This window comes from Cupressus sempervirens, chromosome 2 (genome assembly GCF_028749045.1).
Source record: "Cupressus sempervirens isolate cs-2001-9-10 chromosome 2, ASM2874904v1, whole genome shotgun sequence".
NCBI classification, from domain to species: Eukaryota; Viridiplantae; Streptophyta; class Pinopsida; order Cupressales; family Cupressaceae; genus Cupressus; species Cupressus sempervirens.
In genome coordinates this window covers 205,064,909-205,090,070 of record NC_143119.1, presented here as the reverse complement: position 1 = coordinate 205,090,070, position 25,162 = coordinate 205,064,909, and the positions used below count along the sequence as shown (strand labels likewise).

Below are 25,162 nucleotides of genomic sequence, written 5' to 3'. Positions count from 1 at the left end.
TTGAGTATTCTTATGATTGCATAGTTCAAAAGGCAATGTCTACCAAGTTCACTTGGGCGTCAAAGGAAAGTATGCAGAAAGTGAATTTTAATAGAGCTCACTTGATTAATGAAGGAAAGTTGGATGGAACCAATGCTAACCAAGATCACTCAGTTGCCAATGGATTTTTTTATAGTCTATAGTGTTAATTGAACTTCTACTGATTAAAAAAGGAAATCATTTATAAGTTGGTTTCTACCAAGCTGGGTCAGCTAATGAAGGATTTTCTTATTTTGGCATATTAAGCTTAATTGATTCATCTATTGATTCTAGCTAACTGAGGTGATGAATATTAATTATTCTAAGTTGTATTTGAGTCAACTTGACAAAGTGGAAGATATAAGTATAAGGTCAAGTTTGTGATTTTAGTGTACAAGGGGGATGTAATGCATGAAGATGTTATTAAAGATCTAATGATGAGAAGTGGAAGCAATTTTGAAGGATAAGAAGAATATCCTTGTGAAGCAAAAAAACTATATTTCACTAGAAAGGATCAAGTACAAGCTAGAATAGAGATCTATAATCAGGAAATCAATTGCATTCAAATTAGGTCATATCATTGTTACTCTCTAACCATTGTAATAGTGATCTAAATCTATTAACAGAGTTGGCTTAACAGCTATTTGCAAATCCTCTAGCAAGGTGGTAGTTCTATTGAATTGTCTAAAGACCTCTAACAAGGCCACTCCTAATAGGGTGAATAAATCCTTTAATAGGGTCACACCTTATAGTGTATTTTGGGACATTTAATAGGGTTGGCTCCTAACAAGGCTCACTTCAAAAGAGTGAAAATAGTAACTAGTTGCAATTAGATTTTTTCCCAAATTGGGTTTCCATGTTAAATCTTGGTGTCAAATGTGTTCAAGCTATTTTTTTTTATGTGTTTGCAAATAAATTAAAGTAGTGGTAATCAAAAATCACATCTAAAATTTATATGTGAAACTTTTACTGAGTTAAAACATTTTGTATGTGTTTATTGAGCTTCAACAATATTCAACTTTTAGTTTGTGTTTTGTATTGACATATAAGGGATCTAGGATTTATTTTTGTAGCAATTGATTCACCCCTCCCCTATCATTTACTCCTCTTATATTTCCAACACAACTATGGATAATTAGAATGTATTATTCATTATTTTTATGCCTCCAAATATTAGATTTCAAATTAGAAGAGGGCATGTGGTAAATCTCCAAGCCATTTAGACTCTGGCCATAGAATTAGAAGATGGTTCGATAGAAGCCAAGATAAGGAAGAGAGGCATTTAGAGTTCATCTTTCGCAAGTACTACTACTAGCACTAGCAACAAAGTGAAAGAAGTGCTTTAGAAATTGTCATGTGAGATGATTTCCATGAAAATGAAAATGGGCAAGACAACTCCTTTATTTTAACAACCCTATCAAGACATATCTAGAAAGAAACATGTAGAAAAGGCATTATTGTTACCGCCTTCTCAACAAAGACTTGCCATTAAGATAACCCCTATTGGAAGCATGAACATTGATGATATTCCTTTGGGAGAGTATTATAGAAACATGATTAGATCATTATTATGATGATATGTTACATTCATGACTATGTTTTTCATTGATGTCAACATATTAGTTTTCTATGGTATTTGATAGAAGAACAATGGTAAGGATCAAGTTGCTATGGATAGATAGTTGATTATTTTAACTAGCAAGGTTAATGAGAGACACTACAAAGTGTCTAGAATATGAAGCTAACCTTGGGTACAAAAGATATTAAGTATGGAAGATGTTATGCAAGTTTTGGTGAAGATTGTTTTGAGATATTGTTTATAGAATCATGTTCTAGTAAACTTGTTTTATCTCTTAGCAGATTTGTTATTCTAAGAAGAAAGTTTAAAGACATGTAACCAAGCTTTCTTGTCATAGTATTACATGTGCAAAAATTTATTCAAGTTACAAGGTGAAAAATCGATGTTATTTATATGTAAAAAATGTTTTTAATGAGGTTCATATAATAATCAATTGAGAATGTATAATAGACAAGTCAAGCGAATTCTTTATGGACTTGGTATAAAGGAAAGACAATTTCCATTGTTATGGAAGTAAGTATGAAGTAATTAAAAGGAGAGAAATAGATGAGAAAAGAGATGAACACTGAGTAATTATGTTGATATGTGAAGGTAAGAAAAGTAGAGAAAAGTTGGAGAAAACTTCATTGTCAAGGTTTTATTTTGAGATCTAAGGTTTGATATTTGGATTTGAGGTTTATGACTTGGACTAAAACATCTGACAGTGATTGGTTCTATTGATAGGATAGAGGAAAGAGGATAAATTATAGTAAAAGAAATTATTCTATAAGGGATAGTTGAGAGATCAATTGGACAGTGAAGTTTATTGGTCTTACCCCAAAAGAAATTTGGATAGTGGGTCCTTCTACCTTCTAAAATCCTAACAAGGTCAAAATTTGCCAATAGGGATTTAAAGTCTCCTAAAAGGGACTTCTATGTAGTAAATGTTGTAATAGACTTCTAATAGGGTATGTCCTCTAAAAATGAATATTTATATTAGTACAAAATCTTGTGGGTACCATCCCCATTAGGGTTTTCCCTCTGATTAAGGGTTTTCCTAGTTAAAAAATTTGGTGAAATTATGCATGTGCACATTTTTATGGTTGTTGTTTAATTTAATTTGTTTAATCTAAATCTGATGGAGGGAATTTCAGCACATAGAAGATGAAGCTTCTTGGTGAGAGATCATAATTGAGTATAGAATTGAGCATTGGATTATTGTGTAGAAGAACAAGTAAAGATAGATTCAGATTCAAAGAAGACATGAGGATCAAGGAAGGTATTGAAATACTTATGAAAAGGGAGCCATAAGGTATGAAATTTTTTCTTGTTGGACATGTAAAGAGTTTGGTCATTTTTCATCCAATTATTCTAAGAGAGTAGAAAGAGTTCTCTTTCTGATAAAGATGAAAAATTGAAGCAAGTATGGAAATATTATTAAATGATTGTGATGATAAGGATAACGATTTTAAATTGGTTATGGAAGAGGAAGTAGTGGAAGAGATAGCTTTGGTAACTATTATTGATGATGATGAAGAAGAGAATATTTCTCAAATTGATAGAAAAAATGTTGAAGTTCTTTTTGAGACTAAAAAGTATTTGTAAAATCAAGGTGAGATAAGGAAGGAACAAAATTTGGATCCTAGAACAAAGCCAAGAGTTGAGATAACAACTCCTACTTCTAGTAAGAATATGACAAATAATCATCCACCATAGTAGATCATTAGCAACAAAGATAAAGGTGTGATGACAAGAATTAGAATCAATGAAGAACCATGTTTGATATCTGAAGTAGAACCAAAGAATGTAGATGAGGCATGCAAAGATGACTACTGGAAGCAAGCTATCAAAGAAGAATTGGATCAGATGGTGAAGAATGAGACATGGGAATTGGTCCCTAGTCTAGTAGACAAGAATGTTATAGGAACAAAATGGGTATTCAAGAACAAGATGAATGAACAAGGTGAAGTTGTAAAGAAAAAATAAAGATTGGTATGTAAAGGTTATTCATCGCAAGAAGGAATAGACTATGAAGAATCCAATGCTCTTGTAGAAAGAATTAGAGTAGTAAGGTTATTCTTAGCCTATGCAACACATAAGAGATTCAAAGTGTATTAGATGGATGTCAAGTCAACATTTTTATATGGTGAATGTGAAGAAGAGGTATACATAGAGTAACTTGAATGTTTTCCTTTAACAAATGATAAGGATATCATATGTATATTGAAGAAATAATTGTATGGCTTAAGAAAAACACCCACAAATTGGTATGCAAGGTTGGACAAGCATTTGACAAAACTTGGATTTACCAAAGGTATGGCAAAAATTAATCTATACTTGAAATAAATAGATGATGTTTTGATGATTTTTGGAGTATTTGTTGATGATATCATGCTTAGAGGAGATGATAGTGAAAGTCACAAGTTTGCAGAAGAAATGGAGAAGGAATTTGAAATGAGCATGATAGGGAAAATAAAATACTTCCTAGGATTATAGATTGTGCAGGATAAAGAAAGAATCTTTATTTATCAAACTAAGTATTTGAAAAATCTATTAAAAAGGTTTGGGTTGGAAACATGTAAACTAGTTGGAAGACCTATGGTAACTAGACACAAGCTATCTACAAAGGATGAGATACATATTGCTGAGTAGAAGAAGTACAAATCTATGATTGGAAGATTGTAATATCTTGCTCATATAAGGCCAAATATAGAAAACATAGTTGGAATTGTTACAAGATTTCAAGATGATCCCAAAGAAGTGAATTATGAAAATGTTTACATGATATTTAGATATTTGAAGGGAACACTAGAGTTTGGATTGTGGTATAAAAGATCTAATGATTTCACTTCATGTACTTATACTAATGCTAATTGGGTAGGCAAAATGGATGATAGAAAGAGCACCAGTGATGGAGCATTTTTTCATGGAGGAATATTGTTTTCTTGGTAAAGTATGAAGTAGGATTGTGTCTCATAGAGTATAACAAAGGTAGAATATGTTCCAGCAAACAATTATAATCAATTTTTTTGGATCAAGTAGGATCTAAAGGATATAAGGATAGAATTCAATGAATCTACTATCATATATTGTGATAACACAAGCAAAGTGAATATGTATAAGAATCTAGTGTTGCATTCTAAGACTAAGCACATTTATATCAAATATCACACATGTTGAGAGAGAAACTTGTAGAAAAGGAAACTAGATTGAAGTATGTAAGCACCAAAGAGTAGGTTGAAAATATTTTTTCTAAGCCTCTTCCCAAAGAGATTTTTGAGTATTTTCAACGTATGCTAGGGGTTATGCTCCTAACTACATCAGAGTAGATGATGCAAGAGTGCATTAGTCCAGTAATATAGAGCATGCTATTATTTGTCTGAATTGAATGTTGATGCTTCCTATATGGGGGAGTATCTATGATGGGTAGAGTCATTTTGAACTCTTAATAGATGTTTTACTTAACAATGTCTTCGAACACTTGTACAGGTTAGAGATAATTTTTGTAGAGATTGATAGGATGTGATGATAGATGGTTCCTAAAACCTTTGACATTGATGTCAATGGTGGAGAGATTACAAAATGATTTTATTTTTTATATAGAGCACATTGAGGTATATCAGTGGGGAAGAAGTGTGCGAACACAAAAGCTAGTATGATTGATGAAGATGATTTGAGAGGAATGCATAATAGTCTTTAACTATTGGTATTTTTAGAACTAGATTTTTTTCATCTATGTTGCCATCAATACCAAAGAGGGAGACTGTTGGAAGCATTAATTTTGATGATATTCCTATGGTGGAGTATTGTAGAAACATGATTAGATAATTATTATGATGATATGCTACATTCATGACTGTGTTTGTCATTGATGTCAACATAGCATTTTTTGTAGAATTTGATAGAAGAACAATGATAAAGATCAAGTTGATATGGATCAATCATTGAATTTTTTCAATAGTAAGGTTAATGAGAAGTACTAATTAGTGTATAGTATAAGTAGCTAACCTTGGGTGAAAAAGATATTAATTCTAAAAGAAGTGATGGAATTTTTGGTGAAGACTATTCTGAGATACAGTTTATAGAAGCGTACTTTGTTAAATTTGTTATATCTCTTAGCAGATTTGTTATTCTGAGAAGCAAGGTTAAAGGCATGTAGAAGAAATTTTGGAGATGACAAGGCTATGTTTTCTCATCATAATATTATACATATGAAAATTTATTCAAGTTACAAGGTGACAAATTGATGTTATCACTAAGTAAAATGTGTTCTTAATGAGGTCCTATAATAATTAATTGAGAATGTATAATAGCTAACTCAAGGGAATTGTTTCTTGGACTCGATATAAAGGAATGAGATTTTCCTTTATTATAGAAGAAAGTATAAAGTAAATATGAAGAGTGAAAAATAGGAGAAAAGAGATGAATGTTGAGTAATAAGGTTGATATGTGAGAATAAGTAGAGTAGAGCAAAGTTTGAGAAAAAATCATTTTCAAGGTTTCACTTTGAGATCCAAGGTTTGATATTTGGATCTAACTTTGTGCCTAGTCTACAATGTCTAATAGTGATTGGTTTAGTTGACAAGATAGAGGAAAGAGGATGAAGTACAGTAATTCAGCAAGGAATAGTTGAGAGATCAGTTGGATAGTACAATTCATTTGTCTTGCCTAAAAATTTATTTGGATAATGGGTCCTCCTACCTTCTACAACTCATAATAGGGTTGGCACAAATCCTAATAGTGTTGAAATAGCTCCTAATAGGGTTGGAATCTCCTAACAGGAATTCAAAGTCTCCTAACAAGGACTCATATGTACTAAATGTTGTAACTGACTCCTAGCAGGGCCTATCCACTAACAAGTAATATTTATATTAGTACATCATCTTGTGGGTACCATCCCCACTAGGGCTTTCCCTCTAATCAAGGGTTTCCCTAGTTAAAAAATTATGTGTAATTGTGTATTTGTATCTTGTTGTGGTTTTTGTTTACTTTGATTGTAAGGTTAATATTAATTAAGGCTGATGAATGTTTTAATTGGATAACTAATTTACCCCCCCACCCCCACCCCCCCCAACCCCACTCAGTTATCTTGGTAGACTATTATTTCTAATAGACCCTTAAAAATAGAGCATGTGTGTATTCCACTTGAGAGAATATCATGATGGTGACTCTTGCCCTAAATGAATAGATATATGAAGATGAATGCAAGTAACAAGCTAATAGTGAAATATCTAGAAAGTGAAGACGTGATTCTGCTCCTGGCAACTCTAGAACATTTTATTTGGAGTATGGATCTGATTTGGAAAGAGGAGATGACTATTTTCCCCATTTGGATGGAGTAAAAATGACTATAACTACAAAAAGCTAGAAGAACAAAGCTCTAGCAACCTCAGTTCTCCTCTAGAACATTACTCCTTCTACTTCATTAGCCATGGTTAGTGCTTCTACCCCCTTTACCTCAAAGAAAGACCTATCAAGGCTAGAGACAAATGGTAAGTCAAATTATTCATTTGATATTATTTAATGATATAAATATGCTCGTATTCAAGTCTCTCCTCTAGATTACTTGAAGTCTAATCCTATTGAATTGTAAAAAGCTATTTTATTATTGTAAAGGTGAGATTAGTAGCTAAGCTCACTTGAATATCAATGCTACTAATGGCAATGAGTCTAAAACTAGTGTGTGGCCCCTTGCTAATGAAGAACCATACCTACATGTGTTATTCTATGAAGAACAATCTTTAGTCCTAGCTACCTCCCCTAGCTAGAAACCCAATCCTTTCTATGTGCCTTTACATGCCAATGGTCACAAGATAATTAATTGCATAATTAATTTAGGTTCCTCAAAAAACATCATGCCTTCTACTCTTTATCATGCCTTACACTTTCCCTTAACCAATACTTTTGGGCATTGTTATTCCATGGATGAAAAACAAGTGCCCCTAATAGGTCACGTAAAGGATGCCCAAGTAGCCTTAGCTACACATCCAACAAAAAGAAAAAAATTGATTATCATTGTGGATGACATCCTTGCTGCTAAGTATGAGCTTTTTTGGGGACATTGGAGGTGAAATAAAATTATATTGGTCCTATTCTATTATTCTTTATGGCAACAAAAATATTGATTACTACATTTTATACCAAATCACCATGGTAGGTCCATCATAATTTTTGTGTCACAACCTATTTCCATGACAATTTTGATGGTTTATTATTGAAATTACAATGGTGATAGGTTACAAAGACAACTTTGTGATGGACCTACCATGTTAATTTGGTATCAAATATAGTAGTGATCAAACTTGAACTTGAGGAAAAAGAAAAAAATATTTTAATAAAATCTCATGATCCCAAGGCTCAAATCTTGTATCAAGAAATAGAATATGGGAATTGATGTTCACCAATTTTTTTTTCCTCTTCAAGAAGAATTAGACCCTCCTAATGACCAAGGAAATTGGACCTTAGAGTTTTATGGAAGTTGTTCAACTACCAGATCAGGAGCAAGTGTATTTCTCATCTCCCTTAAGGGAGATGTTACATAATTAGAATAGAAGCTATAGATAAAAAACATGAACAACACTATAAGTATGAAGCATTTTTCTTAAGAATTAGTGTTACAAAGCAAAGAGGAGTGAAAATTTTGAAAGCCCAAGGTGATGCAGAAATGATACTGAAGAAAGTATAATAACAATACACTATGAAAAACTCAAAACTAAGGAATTATAGGAATAGAGTCTGGGATGACATAGAAGATATTGATTCCTTTTCTATACAGTTTGTTCCAAGGGAGCAAAATGTAAGGGGTGGTATGTTATCATCCTCTTCATCCCTTTTATTGCCGAATCCAAAATTTAGAAATAAGCAATACAATGTTGAAGTCCTCTTAAGACCTAATGTGCTTGATACTGTTGAATCATGGAAATTTTTTAATAGTGATGACAAAATCTAGTGCATTCTAGAAGGAATCAAGCCCTTCACTGACCTATACTTTGAAGGGAATGTTAGCCCCTACCAAGAGTTTTCTCTAGACAATAAGAAAGACTTAGAGAAAGGTTTTGAATAACTAAAAGGTAAAAAAATTCCAAGACACCTAATCTCTTTAGAAATATTATTCAATAGACATTATGCATATATCAAGTGAGAAAGAGGCAAGAAAAGTGGAACCTCGAGTGATTATGAGGCCATTGATGCAGGAATTGAAATTAAGCCTAAAATGATCAACATTGGTAGTTGTTCAACCAAACAAAGGATTAGAGATAATACACTACTTTATTAATATCAAGATGTTTTTGGATGGGGTTATGAAGACTTGAAAACCTTTAGGAATTGTGAATTTAAGAAAAAAATCCCCTTTAAGTTGGATGTAGTTCCTTCCAACAAAAAGCAACACAACTCTAAGCCAATGATTTTAGATACCATCTTCAGAGAAATTCATAAAATGTTAGAAGCTAAGATTATCTACCCTATACACCATTCAACATGGATAGCTAATGTTGTTCCTATCAACAAAGAAAGTGGGGAAATAAGAATCTATGCTGATTTTAGAAATCATAATCAAGCATCTTTCAAAGACAACTATGATCTCCCTAACATGGACCATTTGTTACAAATAGTGGAAGGTTGTGAAATGATGTCTATGTTGGATGGAATCTTAGGCTTCAATAATATTGAAGTGCACCCAAATAATAAGTTTAAAATAGCATTCACTACTCTTTGGATAAATTTTACTTACAATAGAATTCCCTTTGGGCTAATAAATGATAGAGCCACGAATTCAACCTTTGTATATTTGAAGGACAAAATCATTATTATCTACTTGGATAACTTGATAGTTTTCTCTAAAAGAAGAGAAGATCATTTAAGAGATTTGGAGAAAGTGTTGAAAAGATGTAGGAAACATGGAATCTCCCTCAAACCTAAGAAGTTTGTCCTATGTATAACAAAGGGAAATTTGTTGGGTCACATAGTGTCTCATGAAGGCATCAAAATTGACCCTAAACACCTCAAAGCTACATAATATCTCAACCTACCAGCAATAAAATCTAGAGTTAAATCATTTTTGGTTACATAAATTTCTCAAGACATTTTTTTCTCAATTTATCTAAAGTTAAAAAGTGCATAATTGAATTGATGAAGGAGAGTCAAAGCTTTGAGGGGAATGACTCTAGAAGAAAGACTTTTGATTTTGTTGGAACAATTAGCCCCCTTCATCTGCAAGCCATTTATATACCATCACTACTATAGGTTACTTTACTAAGTGGGTGGAAGAAAAGACCACTAAGAGAACCACCTCCCAAGTTTTCTATGACCTCATTAGGGAAAATATCCTTGTAAGATTTGGTGTCCCACTAAAGTTGGTCATGTAAAATGCTACATACTTCTCTTCAGCTGAAATTGTCAAGTTTTGCTATGATAATGGTATCCACCTCAATCATTCTTTAGATTATTTCCCTTAGGGAAATGTTGAAGAAGAATCAAGAAATAAAAATTTGGTTAATATCATGAAAAAGCTTGTCTTTGAAAACCAAAAGAATTGGGACAAGAAGCTATATAAATCTTGTTGGGTAGATAGAGTAACACCTAATAGAGTCATTAGTATCTCCCCATTTGAGCTAGTATATGGATTTGAGGTCAGTGTTCCCCTCCTCTTAGATTCTATAAGTTGTAACAAATAATTGAAGATCTTGTATTTCAAACTGGGCTAGAGAAATGAATAATTTACTTGACCAAACTAGAATAGGAGCATGAAAACATGATTGACCACATCATATAGCATCAAACGCATGTGAAGATATTATTTGATAAATGAGCTAGGCCAAGAAGGTTCTTAGAAAATGATCTAGTCACTCTACGGGATAAAATACATGAACCTAAAGTTATGCATCACAAATTTGACTCCCTTTCGAAAGGTCCTTTCCTATTTGTGCAAGTAAATCAAAACAACTCCTTCATACTAGCCTATCCTACTAGTCAAGTTATACCATTTTCTTATAGTGGCTAGGACTTGAAGTTATATCAGTTTGGCAATTGAAAGTAAGTAATCCTTATAGTTACTATTAGTTTAGGTAGTTTTCCTTTATTTCATTACCTCTAGTATAGTTTTTCAACTTTCCTAGTGTTACTTTCTTTGTGTTATATGTTTTTCTTTGTGTCCCCCCCAAGGCTTGTCATTTTGTCTTTGTGAAATTAGAGATGCTAGGTCACTTCTTAGACATGTGCCTGTCTAAGCCCCTAGTCAGTGCCAACTATTGCCAAATTTGAATCCCTCACTTTTAAGCCTCTATCATGGTTATCATTCACTACATATATTATGATTCCTAGTCCAAGTATTTGTTAGGTGGCTCCTTTCTCATCAAGCATCCCTAAAGCTTTCCTTTTGGGTCTTTCTAGGTTTTCCATGCTCTACTTCCCCTAACACCTCTATGTCAGATTCTTTCATTCTTCCTTGTATCATTGTCTTAGGTGACCTAGGTTTTGGAGGGTTTCTATTTGAGCATCTTACCAATGAGAAGGAAGCCTACTTTTACTATACAACTAACGTCTAATGCTATCTTGGTGTTCCTTTTAGATTCTGGTCCATATTATCAAATTTCTCTTGGTGGCACACTTCATATGTTAAGATCTTGAAGAAGAAAAGTATATCCACATCTCAATGTGATTTTTAATATTGATTCATGGTGGGAAGATCAAATTAACAAGGATCCACAACCATGGAACTCCTACAATACCAATTGAAAGTTAGAGTTTATTTTTCTGTAGAGGAACAAAGTTCCATCAATCTAAGTGTTTTCCCCTTGGAAGTGAATGTCTTCAAGTTTATTTCTGATGCAATGTTAGGAAAAGAAGAGAAATATTTCTAATTGTTCAAGTCCCCATAAAGCATATGCTTTGATGATACTTTTCATCTAAGACAAATTATAGAGCCTCTATATGAAATGTGGAAATGCTAAATCTGAATGCAAAGATAGTCCTTGGAAATAACAAAAACTAGTTTCTAATGGAGTAGCTCATGAAGTGTGAACCCAAACTAAAGAAGATAATAGTCTAAGCCCTCAAGGCAGAAAGTTAATTTGATGACTTATCTAAGGAATGAGCTGAAATACAAATGAAAAGATTTATGTGGAAAAGAAAGTGATAGGGTACCCAAGGTGCTAATGGAGAGTAGCTCATGATGTGATACCAAATTGAAGAAAAATGAAATCTTACGAAAAGATAAGCTTATGCTTCCTTCACCATACATAAATAATTATCGTGCTACTCTTGTTCTAGTTTCCAAAGTTGAAAGGGTAGGTTCTGGTAAAGCTAGAACCAATTGATTCAAAAAGTGAATAATCTCGCTTCTATAGGAGATTAATGTGAATTTTATGTTGAACATATTTATGAATTGTGACAAGGGTAGAGGAAAAATATTTTAAAGAGCCATTAATATATCTAATTTATTGAAAATCCAACAATTATGACCAATAGATATGAGTCATTTTGTTGATGTGGTGCCAACATTTGAATTTTTGAGTCTATATGATTAGATTTACCCCCAAAAAATTTCTTCATGTGGTTACGACTATTTTATGAAAGAAATTTGTCATTTTTGTGAAAGTATAAGCTAATGGAAATCAAAGCAGCATAAAATGATTACCTAATCTGATTGGAAACTGAACTAAAGAACTTTTATGACACTTCCAGGTATGTACAATGTCATGGTGTGCCAAAAAAGTGGTAATCTCAAAAATATGTAGTTTTAAAATGTCTTCAAGCATTTCAAAATCTATTCCAACTTTCTTCCCTCCCATCTTGATACCAAACCAAAAAATTAATACATTTACAAGGCTTAATATATCTTTGGATACAAAACCTATGTGGACAACTTTGAAAACATCCCAAAAACATGTTTTTGTCCTTGTCTTATGTTTTTCTTTTCACTTCAAACATGCAACTCATGACTCTTTTTTACCCAAATTTTATGAAATGAAAAGGGGTTTCTTAAGAATGTTATTATCTTTCCATAAATGTAATTTCTATAAAATTAAGAGTTTAGTAAGTAATTATTACTTATTTTGTAATATAGTTACATATAAAGTGTTGATTGACACACTGATTGAAAAACAAATATAACTTTCAAATGATTCAACATTTTTGAAATCCAAAAGATGCATCACATTCTACGCTTCTTATACTATAAGGAAAAAATTAAATTAAATTTTGTACAATTTTGAATTTTTTAAGGTGGTTAGACATGAAATTTTTTATGCTAGAAATAATATAGTAGAAAATTCATAATTGATTATTTATTTAGAATAAAAATACCCAAAAATATGTGTCACATCTAGGAATGAGTCTAATTATTATACCTAGAATCTTATTAAAAAATATGATCATTTGATTTTGATTAAGGTGGTCAGACATACATCTACTACTTATTTTTGTCCTAAAATTTATGTACTATTGCAATAAAATTCAATTTTTTGACAAAACAATAATTAATTTTTTAAAGATAAGGCCTAGTAGTTTAGAAACTAAATTCAATTTCCTAGAGATTCTTTTCTCTTAGCTTTTTGATATAAAGTTAATAACAAGTTAAAAATTACACGTCAAGTTGGCATAACCTTGATTTGCTATTTTTTCATTGCTGCTTAATGGTATAGTTTGGTTGACCATGATCCTACACATACCCTTCCTTCAAATTTGATAACCTGGGTGTTCTACACAGAAGAATTAATAGCCATCCCATCCATCCAATTACTTAGAAATTGAAAGAGAGTGGATTAGTTGAGACTATTGGGTTCCCTGTGACCATACAAACACCAAATTTTTTAAAATAATGTATTGAAAGATACAATCTGGAGACAAAGAAGATATTGTTGCTTGACTAGTCAATTCCACTTTTTGTGAATAAAAAAATGATGCAATTTGCACTTAAAATCCTAGTAAAGGAAGCATATCATTGCATTAACTTTATTTCCTCTACATCATTAATCAACAAGAAGAAAATGCTAAGGAGAGAGGAAATGCATAGAATATGGTTTTAGACTCCTCGTAGAAAAAAATAGTAGAATTCCAAGGAGCCTTTTTGGAACTAGGCTAAAGAGGGAAATCATGGATATCATGGCATTATTGCTAAGGTTAAAAGAAAATGATAAAATTATGTATTTCGTGGAGCTAATTTTCTTGGTCCACACTATTTATGTTGAAAATTTTTGAATTGACTAGGCTTAGATTATATGTGAAGAGGTTGCCTCCTAGATAAATTTGGCAAAGGCATTAAAACTATTCTTTATGTCTTCATATTTGATAAATTCCTTAGTCATGCATCGTCTCTAGCCTAGTCTTCCTAGTAGTGATGATTATAATGAGATAACCAAGGTGTATGAATTCTAACCTCTCCTCTAATTGCAGAGGAGTTTTGAGACATATGTGAAGGTAAATAATGCCTTCACAATGAGGTTGTCTTGAGAATCGCAAGGGTTCCCTAAGCAGAGGTTTTCATGAGAAGTTGTATCACTAGTTAGTCAGTTTGAATGTTGTTTCATCAAATTTCCATCTTTCTCCTATTTGATATCGGTGCATTCAATTGATTCCCAAAGGGGCTCAAAAATATATACTAAAGATAAGATAGTTCTTGTTAAATTGTGTAGGGAAACATTAGAGCCAAACACATTATGTTCCAATATGAAGAAAATAGTTGGGATTCCTTTTCTAATAGTGGTAGGACCCTATTCTTGTGCCTTAAGATGTAATGCTCAAAATTTAGTAAAAGCCTTTGAGAGAAAGATTAAATTTACTAATTATGAGGTGGTAAGACCTCAATATGGCATTGTAAACTTTGTAAAAGATCATCTAAAGCTGGGGTACACTTATAGGTATGTTTTGTATATTGAAGACTATTGGACTGAGTGTTATGATGAATACCAGACCAGAGAAAGTTACTAGTCTAGATTGACAAAAAGATGAAACTAAGTTGTATAATGATACTATTGATGTGAGTGATCTTGGAGATGATGGCTCCTACATGCATCCCTCTACTTACAAGAAAATCAAGAATAATCCTATAGTGTCAACTCTTCTTGAAGGTCTTGTTATCGACACAATGGAAATATTGATGTGTGGTATCATTAAGAGAATGAAAATAGGGGTCATATGAACTAGCACAAGGAAGAAGAGAACTAGAACTACAAGTTCCACTAGTGGAGTAGCCTCTGGGATAGACCAATCTACTACTACTACATCTACAAGTGCTTCTACATCAACATAAGATAAACTAGCCCAATATGTCAATGGTGGAGGAGACTAACCTCCTAATAAAAATGTTCATATCACCCCAACCTATGGTGGAGGATTTATTCTAGATATGGGAAAGGTTGGAGATGAAGGAAAAGGAGAAGGATAAATTAGTAACCAAGCCTTCCTCCCCAAGGCTATTCATCAATCTTGATGGTGACAATAGCCCTCTAGATGTCTAAGAGTAGGAACCATCCTACTAAAGAGACATGATAGACATCTCTATTATGAAGATAAACACCATTCCTACTTCTAGACAAAGCAATGTAACACCTCTAGTTGTGAAGAATATCTTTGATCCTACAACCTTGTACTTAGCAATTAGTGTCCCTTTAATTAAGTCATGGTTGGAAGAGACTATTGATCAAAAGAAGAGAAAATGTGATTTAAGTGTTCCATCTAAAGACCTTATTGTACAAACAACTTCAGCTCGGCTAACATCAAAGAAGGTAAGAAGCATAAGACTATAGCTGCATTGGCCATAGATTCTTCTACCAATCATATGCTAGTGGAGATTGTAGAACCTCAAAAGGAGGGAAAATTTTAGGAATTAACTCCCAATGATTTCTAGATTAGACTAGTTGACATAGGCATTCCATTGCATGATTCTATGGTTAGAATCTAGAAATCAACAAATGAGAAGATTAAGGATAGATAGGAGCTATTAAGTTCTGAAAAAGAGGTATTGAAAGCCTTGAACAAAGAATTGATGGATTAAATCAGAGGTGCACTTGGAAGTACCTCTAAAAGAATATTTGACCCAAGTGTAGAGGAGAATAAGAATGTGCTACTTAAGTTACAATAGGAGAGATAACTTAGTTAAATTGGTCATGCCTAGATTGATGAAATTAAGGCTGAAGGTCCCCCCTATTATTGAGAACATTGGGAGTCTATTTTTTGAAATTGACAAATTGAGAGAAGAAGTGTCATGACACTAGATCTCTATACACAAAGTGTAAGACAACCTAACAGAGAAATTGGACTGCAAGAGGTAATTGACATTAAAATTGATGTTGTAGTATGACCCACGAGATACTCAAAATAGGATAAGAACCATTGCTTCATTGGAAGCAATCATTAAAATTCAAAATTGAGAGATCACTCAAGTTTGAGCATGAGATGAAGGATGTCTATGATTTAGTAAAGAAAGTAATGGACAAGATATTGGAACATTTAAAGGTCTTGCACACTAAATCATATGTTAGTAGGAATGGCTAGTTGGTGGATATTGAATGAGTGAAGACTAAGTTCTTGACATTCATTGAAAAGGCTCCTTATCCATCAAATTTTTAGTTGGGAAAGATTCTACAACTCTTAGCAATATTTTTTGTTCTAAAACATCCAACAAAGAAGATCTAATCAAAGATTTCCAAAGTTGACGAATTGATAGAAACTCTTGATTATTGGGTGATTATTGTTGACAACATTGTTATTCCAATTTTCCATGAGCTAAAGAGTGTAACTGATGCAATGAAGGCATACAAAGCCAAGGCCATAACTCTGAAGAAAGAATGATGCTTTGATAGAGGATTACACTCTCCCTATGAATACATGACATGTGTCACCTTCTCTCTCTCTCTCTCTCTCTCTCTCTCTCTCTCTCTCTCTCTCTCTCTCTCTCTCTCTCTCTCTCTCTAATATTGTAGCCATATATTGTATCCTCCTCAAAGGCTAAAGTTTTTTAATGGATGAGAAACCAGTCAATCCTATTTTTAGAGTGATTCAAAGATAGTTTACTACATAATCATGAAATGTAACTCATAATTTCTAAAAGGGACTATTAATGGAACTTTTCTGAAAGTAAATAAGATTGACAGAATATTGATTTAGAAAAACCTCTATAGATGGGACTAGTGTGTGAGACTTTGTGTCCAAGTTTTGGATTCTATCATTCATGTTAGTTTAGTATCAGTTTTTGTATGGTGCCTAGGAGTGAAATGTGTTGTTAATGAAAGCTATGGAATTGAAAATGAATTGGGCATTGTTTCTTTCTTTTCAATGGTTATAAGATTTATTTCCTTCATTCAAAATATTATCTAATTTGCCTTGTTCTATGAAAATTAGTGTATTTATTGTTTTCATTATTGTACAAGAAGTTTCAAATTTGGCTAATATAAGCTACTAAGTAGGAAGCAAACAATGATTGTGAAACCTTAGTAACTTCGACAATCTGTGCATTTCTTAATTGATCATCCTTTATCTTCTTATGTAGTATACATTGGTAATTATTCTTTCAATTGTTGTGTTGGCTCCTGATTTAATAGTTTTTAAAACAACCAAGAAACTAGACAAATGCATCTAAGGCTAGCAACTTCCTATGATGGATGCACCTAACTACAGTCCTGGGCCAACTATAAAGCATGACCCTTCTTCTTCTTCAAGCTCTACAAGACCTAGGTGGGTAGACCTTAGATTCAATTGATATCGTACCAGTGCAAAACATATCCCTAAATCTATTTATTACAGATTTAACCCTTATTATCTCCTAGTGACTCATGTAATAACATAGATATATAGAAGCTAAATGAATATCTTTGAATCACATAAGTTGAGTGAGGGTTAATCCTTTAAGTCCTTCAACATGAAAGGGCAAAACATGTTTCATTAATAATGTTGATTTCAGCAAACCCCTAATATGCAACAATAAGACCTAATGATCCTATAACCAATCAATGCTTTATCTATTGGGAAATTCCATAAAATTAATTATAAACATATGAATATCTTAGACATATTTGTATCTTCAGATATCAGATCTATCTATTTAACTTGTAAAAAGACACCTATTCTCAATCTGAATCTCATTCTTACATGATATCCTTGTCAATAAACTTGCAACCCTGTTGATTCCTTGAAGCATTTACATAACTCCTTGAGTCATAAGCAACAATAAAACAACATATAGCCTTAAGGGACTGCAACAATGACCTAAGCTCTTTGTTCAAAGATCATAAAACATTGAAAACTCAATGAGACTGGAGACAAGAATCAGAATGAAACTAATGAAATTCTTCTTCTCTTTGTATTATTTCCTTGAAATTATACAGTCATATGCATGAAATGAAAAACATGAAACAACCTAACATATCTAAACTATGTGTATTAACCTTCTTAATGCTATTCATAAAAGAGAGAATGTGCTAAAGAATGGCTTCACAGTGAAACACTGGAACCCTGCTGGTATTACCTAGAGAAAAATGCCAACAACTACAAAAGATGAGAGAAAAAAAGATATAAGAGAAGAGATCCCAGATTTGATCAAAACATGACATTTGTCTAGCTGGAAAACCTTCTCAATAGGTTAAAAACATCTTTCTAATCCTTCCCCTCAACTGGTGAATCAAATCTTCATCATTAGGCCTCTACCAGTACAAATTTTTTTAGATATTTGAAAGGGAGAATAACTGATTTTGATCCCTGAACTTTACTCAAAGTAAAAGTGAAAATCAATTAAAAATTGACTTCTAAAAGCCAAGGAAACCATTTGAAATTAATTTTCTTCATATTCAGGCTTCAACAAGCCTTTATATCTACCTCCTATATGATCGTAATGCTTCATGTTGAATTTTGCTCATTCCACTAAGAATGCCCAAGAATTTGCAAAACTACTTATAGACTGAACCAGTGAATTGCTATGCAAAATCTAATCCCAAATCTAGAAAATTCAACTTCTCCCAGTTCCAACGGTATATGATAAAGCATACTTTTGATAAAATCACCCCTGTTATAGCCATTTGAAAATCAAGCTCCCGGACAATGGCTCGGCATTAAAATGAAAAATTTAAAAATTTATATAGTTTGAACTATATAACAATTTAAAATAATTCAAAATTTTCACTTAATCATGAGTTGAAAATACTTTTCAATTTCATTTTTAAATCATTTTGACCTTTTCCCCAATATTGGAATGCCACATGGCGAAACCTGATAGGCTTACAATAATTTAAAACCCCTTTTAATTAATTAATTAATTAATATATTAATTAAATCCTCAAATTCAATCATCCATTTCTCGTAGAACCGTGAGCATATGAAATTTTCATTACGCTCTCATATTTGAACTTTGTTTTACATCTTTACAACCTCAAGCATATCCCTGAAGCCTTTAAAATTTTGATTTACATGCTTACGCTCACACTATCATTTTTCCCTTTACATGCGTGCCACCGGAAATGAGTGTGTGCCACCAAAAATGGTTAGAAATTACTTTATGGGCCTACGGGGTCTTTAATTTGCATATTATTGGAGCCTCCATTTCATTTTACCTTTATGCCTTTATGATTGTGTGCCACCAGAAATGGTTAGAAATTTCTTTCTGGGCCTACGGGGTCTTTAATTTGCGTATTATCAGAGAGCTTTAAAAAAACATTTATGCCCACGGAGTCTTTAATTTGCATATTATTGGAGACTCGCATTTCATTTTACCTTTATGCCTTTATGATTGTGTGCCACCAGAAATGGTTAGAAATTTCTTTCTGGGCCTACGGGGTCTTTAATTTGCGTATTATGAGAGAGCTTTAAAAAAAGATTTTTGCATATTATTGGAGACTCGCATTTCATTTTACCTTTATGCCTTTATGATTGTGTGCCACCAGAAATGGTTAGAAATTTCTTTCTGGGCCTACGGGGTCTTTAATTTGGGTTTTGCATATTATTGGAGACTCGCATTTCATTTTACCTTTATGCCTTTATGATTGTGTACCACCAAAAAAGGTTAGAAATTTCTTTTTGGGCCTACGGGGTCTTTAATTTGCGTATTATGAGAGAGCTTTAAGAAAAGATTTATATCGGCCTTTGAAATTTTTATTTTATTCATATGCCATGCTTTGGCTTGGCTGAGTTTATATATGTTGACCTCAAGCCCCATGGGCCCCTGCACACATCAAGCTTTGCCTTTGAAAGCATCGTGTCTTAAAGACACTTCACGTTTGAGTCTCTTGATCTATAAAAAATTAATAACATTGTCACCCCTCAAATGTGGGATATTAAAACTATGAAAGCTCTGCTCCCTTCATAAGTCACTACTTTTTCATGGAAGCTTCCTATTTTACTTTAGCTGTCACTTTCAACTTCCTTGCTGGGGCTTCCCCTTTCTATCAACATGGGGGCTTCTCTTTTCAATGCTATGTGAGTATCTCTTCAACATAGGACCTCCTGTCCATGTCACTTGCCTTATTCCTTATGCTCCTCCTCCATGCACACTAGTTTATTTATTGTGGTCAACCTTCGATCTCTTCACAAGAAGCTTCTAACCTAGATCTTCCCTATTCCTTCATTCGCATTTGGGCATTTTGCCTCTCACAAAGACCCTGCAACTACACTATTGCTGACTACTATTCTTTCTACTGTGCTACTGCTTGGGGTCTGCTCATGGCGTTAAGTTCATGCGTGGTCTTTAAACTACCAGTGAAATCTTTAAACTATTGTTCAACATGGCTTGCGTAGAAAGAGGGGGAATGTTATAAGTCATGTTAAAAAGGTGACATTCCTTTGATGCGTGAGACCCCAAATCATCCCTGCGGCTACTTGCAACATTTTTCTTCCATTATTTGGCATCTTCCTCTTGTCTGCAGCTTGCGTGGAGCTTCCTGTTAGTTTGGCGTGAACTGCTCTGTTCCAATGACATGAGCTTTTTCTTCTAGCATGGATCGTGCTCCAAACTTGGTGTCTTAATTTGTAGCTTCTTTCAAACTTTCATTACCTCCATTCACGTGCCTAGGTTCTGGTCCTTCTTATCATGTCTATGGCTTTGAATGCTTATTAATGCGTTGGCTATAATTTGTCATTTCTTCGAACTACCTTCATTTAGCTGTCAACATTTTAGCTTGCACAAGGTTTTTTATGTGGCTGTGGCTTCGACCAGGAGTTGAGTTACTTCCTATTTTCTAGGCATAGAAGGCTTCTCTTACATTTAGCTATGCTCCTTTTAAAACTGCAAGTTTTTTCCTTTTTTAGCTTGCATGGAGCTTCGTATGTGTGTTCACTCCTATTCCAATTTGAGGCTCTATTGTTATGATTTTGGCTATACAAGGACCAAAATGCACCTCCATAACTACCTAATTTGTTTGTATTTTTTAATAAATTAACATTCATATAAAAATTTATAATTAATTCATATAAGTGCATTTTGGCCCCTGTATAGACAATGCCTATTTTTATGAGCTGATTCTTTTCAAACAAATTTGTTGATTGTGTTTGTAATTTCCTAGGCCTAAATGTGGAAACTAATCCTTCATTTCTACTGCCATCTGATTCTAAACATAAATCTTATTTGGATTTCCAATCACGGAGAAGCCGTGCAAGCACTAATGTAGTTGGATTTCAACTTAACTTGGACAATTTTGTGGAAGATTGCCCAGAAACATTCGATGATAACTGGGCAATACTTGAGGATGGTAATTTTGATGTTCTTGCATCAAATGTAAAGCCATTCTAAGGTAAAGATATAATGTCACCAGCAAGTGTATCAATATCTGCTATGTTGAAGCCTAATGTTCTCTTTGCACGCATTCTACATGGCTCTAAAACTGCACCTATGGGTATAAAATTTGAAGATGAACAAGACGGTCTAGTTGGAGAAGGCATAGAAATTACTATTAAAGGAGGTGGTCCAATTCCATTTGACTTAATTCTCTCATAAATAGCTGGCAAAGTAGCGATCTCTAAGGTGCTTGATCTTCCCACATGAAGATCACTCATGAGGAGGCACCACATGGGATCCCCTTTACTGAGCTAAGGTCGAAGTTGCCTAAGCATGCAAACCATTCTAGTTAATGCATTTTCTTCTAGCTGTTTGAGATCTCTAAAAATAAGACCAGCTTCATTAGAGCAATTAATAGTGTTGTTTTCTAGATAGGATGTGGCATTTTTCACAATGTTGAAAAGAAAATTACCACTCCCATAGTAGTGGCCATTTCGCAACACTGCCCTAAGTGCATCTTCTCCACTATAACCTTCTGATGCAATTTTGCACATAGCATCATTGTACACAAACTCAAGACTCTTTAGTAGAAGGTCCTCCAATTGCTCCTCTGTGCAATACCCCCAATCCGTTTCTTCATTTTCCTTGGTACTCACTTCCTTGTCTTTGGTTTTTTTCTTCCATAGATAAACCATCCAATATTATCATGGGTTTTGAGGCAGTTTCTGCAGCTATAGCAATATTCCTCCTACAATCAGGCTACTTTTCTTCACTTCTAATGGTCACAGAAGGATTATTTGAATGAAGCCTTCTCTTGTTTCTTATAGATTTCTCTCTTGTTGAGCAACCCACTTGATGATTTATGAAATCCTTACCTTCAAAAAGGGCCACAATAGAAACAAATTGTATTACAATTTCCTTTGCACAAACCTTCATTATAGCTGCCAAGAAATCATCCAATGTTGATGAACCATCAATTCAGAGCACTTTTCCATTCCTTGTTACAATTCTGATGAATTTAGTCGAGCCCCAAAGTGGGTCTGACTAAAAAAGTTTCATTTTTTAACGACTGGATTCTCAAATTGATCCACTGATCATCTCAAACTGGTTGGAATTAAGCTCGATCACTGAACCATTATTTAAAAGCCTCTTTTATCACTTATCTACAAACTGTTAAATTTGCATTAGGAGGTCTATTGACTGGCTTTAAAAATTGACCCAAACATCTAAGTAGGCTCTAAAATCTGGTATACTGAATCTTTGTTTTGCATACTTCTACCTTGTTGAATCTCATCTCATGATGAATTCTCAATCAAAATATATTCATCATCAAAGTTGCTCACTTAAAACACCTGCAAATAAACATGTCAGAAAACAATAAACTGGGTTCGGATTTAGCTTTGAAAATTGGGCAAATGGACACTTGGGAGAACGAAATCAGGGGCATTGGTTCACTGTCATGATGAGAATATGGATTTTCAATTTGAGCTCATGACAAATAATAGGGTGCAAAGGGAAAGAGGTCAAAGTAAGCTACTTGGAATTGTAAACTAGAAACAATGTAAGAAAAAGTGTTTTTTGCAAATGGAATGGACCTGGTAAAGTATGCATATGGATTCGTCAAAACTTGCAAACTGGCACACTTAAAGTATTTTTAGAGCACAACATAGTGGTAGAATCCATTAAATATCACATATCATATATTAGGAGTTATAATATCATGAAAAAGGGTTGCAAACAATCTGCAAATGCTGACACCGGTAAAAAGATAGGAATTACTTTTGGAATCACATTTGAAAACTGATCAAATGGATTCGTCAAGAGCTAAAACTTGAAACATTACAATTTTTTGATGTCTACAATGCAATGAAAAAGGAATTTTAGCATTTTGGTTAACTAGGTCAAAATTACAGCACATCAAACAGGGCTTCCTAGAATTTTGAACATTTCATATTAGCATGACATTGATAACTGACCAACTTTGAGGTATTCAAAAACTAGTCAAATTGACTGAAAACAACTCAAAATTTAAATCATAGGCTCTCAAGTATGGACACTAGATACTCGCAAAGTGATGAGTCATGAAACATTACTGGGTGCAAGATATTTAGTTGCAAACATGGCCTCTTGTCGGTATTTGACACTTAGGTAAAAAATGCAGATTTGACAAATGCTCAAAATGGGACTTCATGAAATGGCTCAGAATGTCATTCTAACTTCATGAAACACACATACACATTGAATGGAAGGTGTTAGAAACATCAAACACCTCTTATGCTTCAAATGGGTAGCTAGGTACATAGGCATTAAAAAGCATTTATAGGGCTTAAAATTTCTCAATGGTACTCAAAATTGACCATGCAATTTTGAGCACCAACATGTTGCATCTCTCATTTAGTTAGCTAGATAGATTGCAATTAGGAGATATAAGATCTTAATTTGACTCATGAACATTCATAGTTGTCAAGCTTTGTGAGCCAACATGTCAAAACAACATGTGTTGTTTAATGTCTTTAGGCAATCTAGTCATACCTCTTCTTCTCTTTGTTGAAGAGAATACCCCTAAATATTTTTTATCTACTAAAAACAACATTCATTGAAAGTATTTGCATGTAAGGGAGATGTACCTTTTCAATTCAGGGGTCATTGATAGAACACCTACATTGACCCATTTTGTTGCTAAAAACTTTGTCTTTCATCACATTGGGCACATTAAGAGTTAGGGCACAAACAAAACCAAGGAAGAAAAATTGTTAACCTAAAGAATATACATTATATTCTTAATTAGGTAATTTATGATTTAAGATTATTTAAGTTAATAACTTGATAATGTTGCATGATATTTCATATGCACAATGAGGTTTGAAATTTAAATATTTATTCATTTAAATGAGTATATTAGCTTAAAAAATTATATAGACATGTATATTCTTACTTTATTTCTAAAGACATCCTTATGACTCAATCAAAGAATGGAAAATGATGGAATTAAACAATATGGCTGAAACTATGTGTTTCTTTCTATTTTGTTTAAAGTCTTTTTTTGCATTTTGTTGGATGATTTTTTTATGTGACTTGTATAGTTGGTAAAACTAGGATTTGTGCTCGAGGCTTTTGAGATTGTTTTTATGATTATTTGATTGGGGAAATTGTTGGAAACTTACAATTCAAACAATTGTTGTTTTTATCATTGATTTTAAATCTATAGATGAGACATATTTCTACCTAATCCAATTATCATGTCTATTTGATTGATGAAGATGATTTGTGAAGTTACTCATAACTATACAACCTAGAGGAAATATTGTAAGTTATGAAAGAGGAGCCACAATTGATATTTGATTAGATAAATTTTGATAAAGAAAAGTAATCCATTATGTCAAGAAAGTTGGGCTAAGTCAAGCGAAGGAGTAAGATACTAAAGAGATCTGAGTAAAGCTAGTGTCAATTGAGCTATGGTTAGTGCCGATAAAATCTAGTGTTGACCGAGCATTAGTATTGACTGAGCAAGTTATTTGATGTTGAGCAAGAATATTTATAGTGACCGAGTATTTCAATGTTGACTGAATATCAAAATGTAGAGATTGTTGAGTGGCAATAAGAGAACAAAATTCAAAGAAATCGTAAGATGAAGTTGACTTAGTTGATTACATAGGAGATGTAAAACATTTTGAAGATAATATTTGTTAGTTGGATCATTAAATTCAAGGAGGTGATTAGATAAATACCTAGCAGATAGATTATAGAAAATTTTCTAGACGATGATCAAGAAGATGAAAAAATAAATTTAATCAAGTACAATAAGATCATAAACCCCAAGATCAATGGTGAATGTAGAAAATGATAATGCATGAATTTCCTATTTAAAGATATATAAAATTAATCATTTG

The 25,162-nt window shown here is 33.1% G+C and overlaps 1 pseudogene; it reads right to left on the bottom strand.

The window, feature by feature from the left end:
- Positions 1-20,317: 20,317 nt before the first annotated feature.
- Positions 20,318-22,208, bottom strand: LOC149571769 (uncharacterized; annotated as a pseudogene).
- Positions 22,209-25,162: the final 2,954 nt, after the last annotated feature.